We start from the raw sequence: 14568 nt of genomic DNA, 5'->3' as shown, positions 1-14568 counted from the left end.
GACAGGGGTGGAGAAGCAAATGGGCGCTTCTCCTATGTGCCCTGGCCGGGAATCGAACCCGGGTCCCCCGCACGCCAGGCCGATGCTCTACCGCTGAGCCAACCGGCCAGGGCAAGAATCTGCAGTTGTTGAACGAACAGCTGGATACGCAGTGACTAATACTTTAGAGATGAGATGGAGATGGGCAGTTCATTATTGGTTTTGGGAGTCCTTATATTAAGTGAGTTATGGGATTGATAGGACCCTGAAAAATGCTGAATCACACCTTTGCAGAATGTTTGTTGTTGTTGTTTTGTGACAGAGACAGAGAGAAGGACAGATAGGGACAGACAGGAAGGGAGAGAGATGAGAATCATCAAGCCTTCGTTGTGGCACCTTAGTTGTTCATTGATTGCTTTCTCATATGTGCCTTGATCAGGGGGCTATAGCAGAATGAGTGACCCCTTGCTCAAGACAGTGACCTTGGGCTCAAGCCAGCAACCTTGGGTTTCAAGCCAGTGACCATGGGGTCATGTCTATGATCCCATGCTGAAGCCAGTCACCGTGTGCTCAAGCCAGTGACCTTGGGCTCAAGCTGGTGAGCCCGCGCTCAAGCCGCATGAGCCCCTGCTCAGGCTGGTAACATTGGGGTTTCGAATCTGGGTCCTCTGCATCCCAGTCCGACGCTCTATCCACTGCACTACCACCTGGTCAGGCTGACTGCTTTTTTAAATTTTTTTTATTTTTTATTCATTTTAGAAAGGAGAGAGAGAGGGGGAGAGAGAGAAGGGGGGAGGAGCAGGAAGCATCAACTCCCATATGTGCCTTGACTGGGCAAGCCCAGGGTTTCGAACCGGTGACCTCAGCATTTCCAGGTCGACGCTTTATCCACTCTGCCACCACAGGTCAGGCCCTGACTGCTTTTTCAAAATCTAATTAAGCCAAAACAACTGACCACAGCTGAGAAATAGCTGTATTATCTCCTGTGTCCAAACATCTTATTACTTGGTAAAGGCTGTTAACTTATCCAAACTGAATAACTGGAATGAGAAATAAGGCATGGGGAGAAATAAGGCACGAGGAGGACAAATCAGAGTTTATAATATCTCTGGTCCTGATAAGGGAAAACTTGAGTGTTGTCAAGAGAAAAGGCCAGAAGCTCTGGGTCCCAAACTATATTTTATACCTCTCACATCAGCCTCACACTTCTTCGGCTGTCTGTGGCTTCCGTATGTAATTAGTAAAAGACTGATTGATTCACTCTGTCTGATAGAGTGTAAGCTCCAGAGGGCTAGGGATTTGGTCTATATTGTTCGGTGCTCAGTCTCCCAGTATGTAAAACAGTACCTGGCACTTGTGTATGGGACCTGCATACATATTAATTAAATTCACATTTCTAAAATACTGGACGCAGCTTATTTACCTTTCATGTATCTTGCTAAAATATCTATATTTAAATGTCCTTTTCTGATGCAGATGTTAAAAGAACATCTTCAGGTCCAAATTCCATGATATCATTGACCTCTGTGTCTTTTTTTTTTTTTTTAATTTTTATTTATTCATTTTAGAGAGGAGAGAGAGAGAGAGAGAGGAGAGACAGAGAGAGAGAAGGGGGAGGAGCTGGAAGCATCAACTCCCATATGTGCCTTGACCAGGCAAGCCCAGGGTTTCGAACCGGCGACCTCAGCATTTCCAGGTCGATGCTTTATCCACTGCGCCACCACAGGTCAAGGCGACCTCTGTGTCTTATTCACTGAGGTATCTCTAGTTCTTAAAACACTAGACACTGCCAATAGTTATTGAGTAATGATTAGTTAAGTTTAAGTTGAGCAAACAAATGGAAATGAGATTTAGTAAGAATGCTATGCTATATTTGCTTTAACACCTTTAGTGTTTGTAAAAGTACTCTCACCAATACCCCCTCACTTGAATCTTGCAACAACCCTATGAAGTTTATTTTGTCAGGACTAGCCCTGACAACAGAAGAACACAATCCTACCAGCAGTCAAGAAGTGCAATGAAAAACCATTTTTTCAACCATCAAATAGGCAAAAAATTATAATGTTTTGTGCTGGCAAGAGGGTGAGAAAATGGGCATTTGTACATTGCTGCTGTAAATTCATATTTACATTGTACATTCTGGGAATGTAGCCTTCTGGCTATTAAAATGAAAAATATGGAGATTACATTCAGTAATGTCATCTTTGTTCATTTATCCTGGAGAAATCCCAATCTATAGGTTATATGTTCAAGCAAATTTACTACAGCTTTATTATAATTGCAAAATCCTAAAAACAATTTGAATTTCTATGAGGAAGTGTTGAATAAATTATGCTTTGTAATACAGGATATGTTGTGCAATAAAAAATTAGTTAAGATTACATGTATGGACTTGGAAAGCTGTCTGAATATATCCTGTGAATATAGCGACAAAAGTTGCAGAGTAATATTGATGGAATGATTTTACTTTTGAGAAAAATAAGGAAATCTTTATATGTGTGTATGTCTGATTATGACTGTGGAGAAAGAAGTGGCAGGATGCCATTTTAGCTTATAGAACTTGTCACCCGGAGAGTAGGATTGGGGTGGAGAAGGAGACATGAACACATCTGTGTTGTGTGACCTCTCACAATAAGCATGCATTGATAGTGTGATTTTTTTAAGTGAAAATTTTTTGAGAGAATGGGTTTGAGAGATGGACAAATGGGTTATAATCTAGTTTCTATCCTTTAATAGTTGTAAGAGGTTTGGTAAATTACTTAAGCTCTGTCTTCATCTGTAAAAGGGGGAAATATTTACTTCAGGGTGTTTGATTAAAGGAAGTGGAGTATACAAAGTGTGTAGCACTGTGTAATCCTTCTATAAATGTTTGATATTATTTCCTTCCACACAAGCAATTTGGAGTAGAATATTAAAACACACTCAAAATATGTTGGCTCTGCTGATGGTGTGTGTTAAATTACCCTGATATTCTCAATTGGCACTGGTCTATCAAAGAGGTGGATTAGAGTCTTTCCAGAAAAAAACCCAAAGAAAACCCAGGAGTAATCTGTGTTTCCGGCTTAATCCTTATAGAGACAAAGTAAGAATTGATATACAGTGTTGCCTTGACCCTCTTGGGGTTACCTTGTACCTCAGTCATAAGTAACCCAAATGAAAAGTAGGAAGGAAGGAAGAGCATGTCTGAATAGCCACAATAGAGGTCTGAAGTTCCCACTTTTGCCAGGTTATTGATTGTTATTTAGACAAACCAAACGAGCTTTTCCAGCCCAGGCACGTTAGTGAGGATGCTATGGCAGGCCCCCTGAAAGCAGCCACGACGGACAGCCTGGTCCAGGCCTGGGTTCACGGAGGACTAAAACACAGCATTCAGGAAGCCAGATGGCTGGGGCGAGGGCCGTTTTCACAATGATTAACTGATCTTCATAATGACAGTTATTACAGAGATACTAATTCATGCTTCATATAATCTTTACAAGGTCCCTAGTTAGAGTGTGATATAATTCAGAAAATCTTTACATGTGCGCATATATGATTATGATATGGAGAAAGAAGTGGCAGGATACCATTTTAGCTTATAGAACTTAATTAACCAGAGATAATTAAGTTATTCAGTTTTGCTGCTGAAAGAGTGAGTTTTATTTTTGATTTAGTGCCAGAATATAACAGAGATATTTATCCTAGTAGGGAAAGATAGAATAGCTAGCTGCCTATAGTTAGAAATCTGCATAGCCAAGTATGATAGACATTAGAAATTGTTCCAAAAGGATTGTAGCCTGGAACAAAGTAGAATGATTTTCTACAAGTACATTATTTGATTTTGGACTAAAATAAAGTCAACAACCAATAATCCAAAATCCTTGGGTCCTGGTGAGCTTTGGAATTCAGACCTTTTCAGATTTCTTAAAAGGCGGTATGTATACATAGTGTATGTAATATAACAATTCCAGCATGTGCCCTGACCAAGGATTGAACCAGAAACCTCTGCACTTCAGGAAGATGCTCTAACCAACCGAGCTATCTGGCCAGGGCAGTATGAATGTATTTTAATACCACTGAAGTATATACCTAAAAATGGTTTTGATAGTAAATTTTTGTTGTGTATGTTACTCTAATTTAAAAAATTTATCCACACAAAATCTTTAAAAAAAACCCACTACATAAATTTCCCCACTCAAGACATAACACAAGAGCATTAATGTCTAGGTAGAATATTCCTTTAATGTCAGCTTTATACTTTTATCCAATAAACTTTTGGCATAAGGTGGTCTTCTCATTAGTGATCTGAAGTCCTTCAATCTTTATTAGTAGATTCAGTTTCAAACATCACTATAAGCCAGAGTCCAAGCCAAGCATTTTTTTTTTTGCATTTTTTGCATTTTTGCATTTTTCCAAAGCTGGAAACGGGGAGGCAGGCAGACAGACTCCCGCACGCACCTGACCGGGATCTACCCAGCATGCCCACCAGGGGGTGATGCTCTGCCCATCTGGGGCGTCGCTCTGTTGCATCCAGAGCCATCTAGCGCCTGAGGCAGAGGCCACAGAGCTATCCTCAGCGCCTGGGCCAGCTTTGCTCCAATGGAGCCTCGGCTGCGGGAGGGGAAGAGAGAGACAGAGAGGAAGGGGAGAGGGGGAGGGGTGGGGAAGCAGACGGGCGCTTCTCCTGTGTGCCCTGGCCAGGAATCAAACCTGGGACTCCTACACGCCAGGCCGACGCTCTACCACTGAGCCAACCGGCCAGGGCCCAAGCCAAGCATTTTTTTTTTTTATTCATTTTAGAGAGGAGAGGGAGAGACAGAGAGGAGAGACAGAGAGAGAGAAGTGGGGGAGGAGCTGGAAGCATCAACTCCCATATGTGCCTTGACCAGGCAAGCCCAGGGTTTCGAACTGGCGACCTCAGCATTTCCAGGTTGATGCTTTATCCACTGCTCCACCACAGGTCAGGCCCAAGCCAAGCATTTTTAAAAGTAAACTTTTAATTTTGAAATAATCTTAGATTTACAGAAAAGTTGCAAAGATAGTACAGAGTTCTCATATATCCTCCACTCATCTTCCATTAATGTTAAATAACCGTGGTACATTTGTCAAAACTAGGACATTAACAAACATGTATACTATTAACTAAAGTTCATACTTTATTAGATTTCACCAGTTTTCCCACTAATGGCCTTTTTTTCAGTTCTAGGATTCAACCCAGGATACTCTATTGCATTTAATTATCCTGTCTCCTTAGTTTTCAGAAGTTACTCAGTCTTTCCTTATTTTTCTTGACCTTGAAACTTTTGAGCCTGACCTATGGTGGCACAGTGGATAAAGCATTGACCCGGATGGAACGCTGAGGTCACCAGTTCGAGACACTGAGCTTGCCTGGTCAAGGCACATATGGGAGTTGATGCTTCCTGTTCCTCCCCCCTTCTTTCTCTCTCTACTCTCTCTAAAATGAATAAATAAAATCTTAAAAAAAAAACTTTTAAGGTCAGGTATTTTTACAAAATACCTGTCCCTCAATTTGAGTTTATCTGGGTTTTCTCATGATTAGTGTATGGTTCTGCATCAAATCAATGCCAAACACTTTTATTTATTTATTTATTTATTTATTTTTTTATTTATTCATTTTAGAGAGGAGAGGGAGAGACAGAGAGAGAGAGAGAGAGAGAGAGAGAGAGAGGAGAGAGATAGAGAGAAGGGGGAGGAGCTGAAAGCATCAACTCCCATATGTGCCTTGACCAGGCAAACCCAGGGTTTCGAACTGGCGACCTCAGCATTTCCAGGTTGACGCTTTATCCACTGCGCCACCACAGGTCAGGCATCAAACACTTTTTTATAGATTTTATTTATTGATTTTTTGGGGTGGGGGGGGTAGTAAGAAGTATCAACTCATAGTTGCTTCACTTTTAGTTGTTCCTTGATTGCTTGTTGAATGTGCCTTGACGTGGCAAGGTCAGGGTTTCAAACTGGTGATCTCGACATTCCAGGTCAGCGCTCTATCCACTGTGCCACCACAGGCCAGGCCCAAGCATTTTTAATATTGATTTATGGACATCATTTCAAGCCTTTGCAACTGTATTAGTTGCATCCCGAAGACTGAACTTTTCCGAGGAAGTCTTTGGTTCTGAGGCCCTCATGAACTAACTGTGTAGCAAGCAAGCACCTAGAACAAGTTTTGTTCTATTTTTCAGGTGCTTTTACTTATTCTTCTTAAAGGGTAAAATTACAAATGGGCCTCACTAGAAGTTCAGGATAGGTGTGCGTGGAGCATTTCTTGAGGAACAGGGAACTCTCATTGTGCTAGTTGACCAGCCTGCCTGTTGTTTACTCCCACTGGTATGATGAAACCCTGTTCGACCAGTAGAGTATTTCTTTGGCTACCCATGTTTTGTAGGCATACTAGAGCCCAGGCAAATTATGAATACTTTTCAAACATCTTAGATGTTGCTTTTTCTGATCACTGCCAATTTTATTTAATGTGGCCACACCCTGCACACCCAAACCTAGGCATGCTCGATTGGCACTGTTGACACTTCTCCAGGAATGTAGCTTCAGGAAGAACTGTTTCATCAGCATTGTCGATTTTCTCAATAATAAGTTTTTTTTCAAATATATCAATATAATTTTCCGATGCATCCTGATCATTAGAAGTTTCTTTTTCCACTTGACTTTCAGATTATTTTGCACAATGACACTTCTCCAGTTTCTATAGCCAAACTAATGAATGTTCACACACACCTTCAAGGTTCTGTTCTTCATGGTATATTATAGCTCTATTATAGTTATACATTAACTTTTTGAGAGAGAGAGAGAGGAGAGACATGAAGGGAGAGAGGGTGAGAAGCATCGATTTGAAATTGCTTTCACTTTAGTTGTGCATTGATTGCTTCTCATATGTGCCTTGACCTGGACTCAAGCCAGTGACCTTGGGCTTTTCATGCCAGTGACCTTTTGGGTTCAAGCTGGTGAGTTGTGAGATTGAGTGTGGATGATTCCCCACACTTACAAGCTAGTGCTCAGAGCCAGCAACCTCAGGGTTTCCAACTGGTGACCTTAGCATCTGTATCCACTGTATCACCAACAGTCAAGCATACATTCACTTTTTGTTGTATTCATGCAACCAAAACATAGTCAAGAGCTGAATTTTTTTGCCCTCTGCAATGTTCTATTTTTTTATCACAATAAAATTCATACAACTTCTACTTAAGTCATATATAATAGTGATTTGACTTTATAACCTTTATAACCTAAGGTTATTAACTTTATAACCTTAAAATGCCTCACAAACAGCAGAATCTAGTTTCTGTAATAACTTTACTCTGTGCTATTGTTAATAAGAGATGCTTCTTTTCTTTTTATCTTCCCACTATTACCAGAGGGTATCTTTGAATCTATTTGATGTTTTTATGGTTACAAAAGAACAACAAAAAAAGCACACAGCAGATATTTGGGGAGGACTACTGTGACACAGCTGAGTTTTTTGTCAATTCAAGCAATGTTTTCTTTGCAAAATAGCAAAACATATGGAATAACTTTTGGCTTTAAGAGCTTTCAGACTTCAGAATTGCAAATAAGAAATGTGGACCCAATTTTTTAGAAGAAGGTTTTTATATAATGAAAGAAGTATCAGTTCCCTGATACATTCATTAGGAAATGTTTCCTGAACATCTGGGACAGTGACCACTGCCTCTGTTTTATTTTACTTTTTTAAACTAGAGACCCCTTTAACCTTGAAGGTGTGTATAGACAACTGCCAAACAGGTTCTGATTGGAATGGATATCTAACTTAACCACCCTGAAATGATGTCATTCATAGAAACAACAAAGATCTTGACTTGTTTACCAATTAAGGTTATGCATAAAAGCATTAGCTTAATGTATACTGTAAATATATCTTGAAAATGGCACAGAGTCCTTTTGTTAGTTTTACCACAAGTCCAAGTATCTTAGGCGGCAAACTGCCACATATGTCCCAAGTTCTGCATACAAAAATAAATACAGCCCTTAACAGTATATAAGTGAATAACACAAGGCTCTGCATATACAAAGGCGAGCCTTAGATGTCCATGGTTCCAGTCTTACAATTTAGAATGAGGGCTGAATAGGTGCACAGAACATGTACTCAAAAGGCAGAAAGCAAGAAGTAAAAGTGCAGCTTAAGAGGAATGGGTGATTAAGCATCTATCCTGGAAGAATTAGGGAAGAAACAGGATGACCTAACAGTAAGGGATGCCTGTACCAGACTTTGTAAGATGAGTGGACTTTTAGTGGGTGGTTGGAAGAGATTGCGAGAGATCCCTAGCTATCTGTGCTTTCCCTCCTCATCTGTAGCAGATCTCCTAATTTAGCTGAAATAAAGACTCAATTTCCCATTCTTCTTTGCAGCTAGGAGAGGCCACTACTGAATTCTAGCCAGTGGACTGTAAGCAGAAATGGTGTGTATAGCTCAGGCAGTGAGGATAAGTGTGGCAAGTTTGAAGATTGTTGAGTAGCTGAGGGAAGTAGTAAGATGGTGGAGAATAGAGAGGAAATAAAGCCTCTGTGCAGTTTCTTAGAGCCTGATGCAATGCTTTTTCCCTCTGTTGTTTCTCAATAGCAATTCAACACTGAATCTGAGGTGGTCCAAACGTGACAACATAGAGGCAAAGACAGGCCCTTGTTCTGTGGGATCAGTTCCACCCAATAGCAAGAAACTTCCTTAATAGAGCCGTTGTGCACTAGTCTGAGGGGTAAAGGCCAGTGCCAGCCTTTAACACTTCATAAATGACCCAGTCCCTTTTACATCCCAGCTGTCATCCTGTCAGCCACTTAAGTTTATTTAGGATTTACATTTCAAGGAATTACTACAGAGTCGGCCCAATTTTAGCTTACTCTGCCTATAGAAAACAAAAACAGCCACAGAGCATAAACTTAGAAGACAAATCACTGAAGTGTAGTATCAACTTAAGAGTTCCTATAATAAAAAGTAGCCCACTCTGATAACCTAAGGACTGCAGTCCTCTGGTTTGTGCCTGCACCAGAGTATCCTCCAGTGAGAGCTGCGGAGCCATTTACCAACATCTTTGCCTTAGCCTTACATCCTCGGCGGGTTTCACAGACTGGAATTTCAAGTACAGAACAGGAGCTGCTATGGTATACAGCTAGAATTCATATTTCCCAGACTAGTATATTTCCCCCGATATAACGATTAAAAAACAAATGAAAGTTCTGTCAGTAAAATATAACAGGAAAAATAAATAAAGCTTTGAGTCTGAACTGGATTATTTTTGTGTAATGACCATGTGGTTGAATTACCAATAAGTAATGGTACACCACTGACCCTCTCCCCCCAAAAAACCTGGTTTTAAAATAGAAAATACAAGCACAAAAAATCTCTTAGAAGAAATTTGATGTCAACATATCAAGATTTCAGAAAATGTTAAATGTATAAATTCTATTTTGAAAGTAGGTAAAAAATTGTAGTTGAAACACAAAACTGTCATCTCTTTGTAAAGTCCTCCCCTAAATGTGATGACCTCATGCGTTAATGTTTTACCGATCCAATTTTATGACAAGGTATATAAGAAACAATTCAAGTTTTTTCACTTTGGTTTGTGAATATAATTTTTTTTGTCATGTTTGCTTCATAAGTGCAAGAATATTAACAGAAGCCTCTTTATGCTGCTAGTCCCCTGGGTATTTCTGTGAACTCGGACTTCAGATTGACATTCTCCAGCATATGTTGCCAAACGCTTGTTCTGTCCATGTTTTTGGATCAGCAAAGGTTTCTTTTTCAAGTTGTTCCTTAGTTCCAAAACTTGTTAATTAGCTCTGGATTTCTGGATAGATACTTGTGATTTTTCTCCTAGAAGAAACATACTACCTGACTTATGAAACTCAGGAACTAAGTGCATTGAGCTATTTAGTTTGACTCCTTTCTTTTTTTTTTTAATTTTTTTTAAAAGATTTTATTTATTCATTTTAGAGAAGGGGGGAGAGAGAGAGAGAGAGAGAGAGAGAGAGAGAGAGAGAGAGAGAGAGAAGGGGGAGAGAAGGGGGGAGGAGCAGGAAGCATCAACTCCCATATGTGCCTTGACTGGGAAAGCCCAGGGTTTCGAACCGGCGACCTCAGCATTCCAGGTCGACGCTTTATCCACTGCGCCACCACAGGTCAGGCTTTGACCCCTTTCTGATCAGTACCATTGACATAGTATAGGTCAGTGGTTGGCAAACTCATTAGTCAACAGAGCCAAATATCAACAGTACAACGATTGAAATTTCTTTTGAGATCCAAATTTTTAAAACTTAAACTATGTAGGTAGGTACATTCCTTATCGAGGTAGTGCCCGCACGTGGTATTTTGTGGAAGAGCCACACTCAAGGGGCCAAAGAGCTGCGTGTGGCTCGTGAGCCGCGGTTTACCGACCAGGGGTCTAGGTCATCAGGAGACAATGTCAGGTGTGCTTTGTGTCCTCTGGAACCCAGGCTTGGTTTAAAGTAGGAAATTCTGTCATGGGCCTCCCAGGGCCTCCTGGAGTTTTAGAGGTAATGGTTGTCACATTCATAGGTCCTAGGATGCTGGCCGGAAATAAGCTATCCTGGGAAGCCTCAACATTAGATTCTGTTATCATTATTTTAGAGGCTTTTCTTATCACAGACAAACCCTGGTCAACTTTTAATTACTAATCCATTTTTCACCTTTAAAAACTTTTTTAGAGGCCCTAGCCGGTTGGCTCAGTGGTAGAGCGTCGGCCTGGCGTGCAGAGGTCCTGGGTTCGATTTCCGGCCAGGGCACACAGGAGAAGCACCCATCTGCTTCTCCACCCCTCCCCCTTTCCTTCCTCTCTGTCTCTCTCTTCCCCTCCCGCAGCCGAGGCTCCATTGGAGCAAAGATGGCCTGGGCGCTGGGGATGGCTCCTTGGCCTCTGCCCCAGGCGCTGGAGTGGCTCTGGTTGCGACAGAGCGACGCCCCGGAGGGGCAGAGCATCGCCCCTTGGTGGGCAGAGCATTGCCCCCTGGTGGGCGTACCAGGTGGATCCCAGTCAGGCACATGCGGGAGTCTGTCTGACTGCCTCCCCGTTTCCAGCTTCAGAAAAATACAAAAAAAATAATAATAATAATTAAAAAATAATAAAACTTCTTTAGAGACTATATTTTAACTGTATAAAATATCATTTCATTCATTTCTGTATTCTTATGACATAAATTGAATATAGTTGTAAAATGTTTCTTTGACAAGAATAATTTTATACACATAATTCAGCATTAAGAACACTCTACATGGAAGTACAGAGTGCATTCTTTCTGTATTACCTGGTTTTCCCAAACCAAAATCTGACATCCTTCACTTCCCTGTTTTTCCTACCCTGTTCACCCCCAACCCCTGTCACACATATAATTATGTTCTCATAGGATCTCCAACATCCTTCTCTCTGAACCATACTATGTGGAGTAAATGCTGACCAACTGATAGAATTCATTTCTCTTTTTATCCTTTAATTTGGACATGAAATTAATTTACTTAAGTGTTAAGTCCTTTAAGACCTTTAAGCCAGGGCATATTGAAACAACTTTGGTATACTTTCTCTTTGGCCAAATCATTCAAGAGCTAAAAATAACTTCAAAAAACTTAAGTTTAGGCCCTGGCCAGTTGGCTCAGCGGTGGAGCGTTGGCCTGGCGTGCGGGGGACCCGGGTTCGGTTCCCAGCCAGGGCACATAGGAGAACTGCCCACTTGCTTCTCCACCCCCCCTCCTTCCTCTCTGTCTCTCTCTTCCCCTCCCGCAGCTGAGGCTCCGTTGGAGCGGGGATGGCCCGGGCGCTGGGGATGGCTCCTTGGCCTCTGCCCCAGGCGCTAGAGTGGCTCTGGTCGCGGCAGAGCGACACCCCGGAGGGGCAGAGCATCGCCCCCTGGTGGGCAGAACGTCGCCCCTGGTGGGCGTGCCGGGTGGATCCCGGTCGGGTGCATGCGGGAGTCTGTCTGACTTCTCTCCCCGTTTCCAGCTTCAGAAAATAAATAACCCCCCCCCAAAAAAAAACCCCTTAAGTTTAATTTTTATTTATCTTATATAAATAGAGGAAGTAGCCTGACCAGGCGGTGGCACAGTGGATAGAGTGTCCGACTGGGATGCAGAGGACCCAGGTTCGAGACCCCGAGATTGCCAGCTTGAGCGCCGGCTCATCTGGTTTGAGCAAAAAGCCCACCAGCTTGAACCCAAGGTCACTGGCTCCAGCAAAGGGTTACTCGGTCTGCTGAAGGCCCACGGTCAAGGCACATATGAGAAAGCAATCAATGAACAACTAAGGTGTCGCAAAGTTCAATGAAAAACTAATGATTGATGCTTCTCATCTCTCCGTTCCTGTCTGTCTGTCCCTGTCTATCCCTCTCTCTGACTCTCTCTCTATCTCTGTAAAATAAATAAATAAATAAATAAATAAATAAATAGAGGAAGTAAATCCCTCACTTCTTTTAGGAATATTCCTGAAATAAGTTCCCAGCTTAGAGAACTTGAAAGTAGCACCCAACTAGGTATACCAATATAATTACCTGAATAAAATAATTTTAAAATGGCTATTATTTCACTTCTTAATCAAATGTACCCCATAATTACTAATTGTTACTTATTCTCAGGTAAGAAGTCAAGCACCTTGGTATGTCATTTTGTGTAGTCCCCATGATTTGCTCTGTCATTTTCAGAGAGATCAGGAATTCATAGCCTTGAGTCTACCTATCTATGTTTGGCTACACTTAGTCCATCCTACGGGCAGGGAGGTATAAGCCCTTCAGAGAATGATGTCCCCTCTTCCCAGGCCACACTGGAACCCCCTGGTGGCCCTGAACAGTAAAGTCTGTCTCCCATAGACCAGCGTTCTACTTCTGTAGCCATCCTGAATTCTGGTTGCTGCATTTATAACTCACAGTTAACATTATAAACCAATCAAGTTAGCAACAAAGTAAAACATGCAGTGAAAAATGAAGAAATCTACACTAGGGCCAATATATGAGGACCAAAAGTTTCCAAGTAAGCTGATTCAGAAAGGATTTACGGCATGTCATTTTTTTTTTTTACATAGAGTTTTTTGTAGCTTATTCACTTTGTCAGGTCACTCCTCATGTTAAAATATTGTTCTTAGAGGATGTGATCCTCAAATTAAACCTTTAAATGACAGAAGTGCCTGCTGTTGGTAACAGTTTGATATATAGTGGTAAACACACACACACACACACACACACAGAATAACACTGTGTATGTGGTGATAACACTGTATAAGAAGAACCATCTGTTTAGAACTCAGTATGGTTTGGTCACAGATTGCAAGAGCCTTACCAAGGCTCTGTAAAGACATAACACCATGTAGCAAAACCCAGCTCTGAGGTTCAAGTCAGGACACAAACATTGTGTCTAGTTGTGTGAACCTGGTCTGAGCAAGTATCAACCCCTCTGCAGTCCCGCATTATAGAAAGGCACAATTATGCTGCCCATCTCCCAGGGTCGTCGTGGTAAGTACACTGCCAGGTGCTATCAGGCACCTATATTAGGTGAATGGGTGGAATCTCCCAGCTGGGGGACCAACAGCAGCAGCAACACCGGGGAACACGTTAGAAATACACATTCTCAGGCCCCATTCCAGAGTTAACTGAATTAGAAACTTTGGAGGTGGAGCCCAACAACCTGTGTTTTAACAAGCCCTCCAGGTAATTCTGAGGCATACTAAAGTTTGAGAACCTCTGCTTGAAGAGTGGCTAGTTGTGGCCCAAGAGCTAGCAGCATGGGCAACACTTGGCAGCTTGTTAGAAATGCAAAAATTCTGGCCTCATGCTAGGATCTGCGTTCTTTTTTGAGAGGGGAGATAGTGAGACAGACTCCTGCAGGCGCCCCAACATGGATCCAGTGGGCAACCCCTGCCTGATATCGGTGCTGGAATCAACCAAGCTATTTTCAGTGTCTGAGGCTGACCCACTGGGACCAACCTCATTGCCCTCAGCGCCCAGGCAATGCTTTGCCAATGAACCACTGGCTGTGGGAGGGGGAGAGAGAGAGCAGGGGGAGAAGGAGGAGGAGAGAAGCAGATGGTCACTTCTCTTGTGTGCCCTGACTGGGACTCATACATCCATATCTGGGGCGATGCTCTATCAACTGAGCCAACCAGCCAGGGCCAGGATCTGCATTCTTTTTTTTTTTTAATAAATTTTTTATTTTAATGGGGTGACATCAATAAATCAGGGTACATATATTCAAAGAAAACATGTCCAGGTTATCTTGTCATTCAATTCTGTTGCATACCCATCACCCAAAGAGAGATTGTCCTCTGTCACCTTCTATCTAGTTTTTTTTCTACCCCTCCCCCTCCCCCTCCCCCTCTCCCTCCTTCCCTCCCCCCACCCCCCGTAACCACCACACTCCCGTCCATGTCTCTTAGTCTTGTTTTTATGTCCCACCAATGTATGGAATCCTGCAGTTCTTGTTTTTTTCTGATTTACTTATTTTACTCCGTATAATGTTATCAGGATCCCACCATTTTGTTGTAAGTGATCCGATGTCATCATTTCTTATGGCTGAATAGTATACCATGGTGTATATGTGCCACATCTTCTTTATCTAGTCTTCTATTTTTTTTTACA

This window comes from Saccopteryx bilineata, chromosome 3 (assembly GCF_036850765.1).
Source record: "Saccopteryx bilineata isolate mSacBil1 chromosome 3, mSacBil1_pri_phased_curated, whole genome shotgun sequence".
NCBI classification, from domain to species: Eukaryota; Metazoa; Chordata; class Mammalia; order Chiroptera; family Emballonuridae; genus Saccopteryx; species Saccopteryx bilineata.
The sequence above is the reverse complement of the archived record's forward strand: the minus strand, read 5'-3'. Positions refer to the sequence as shown.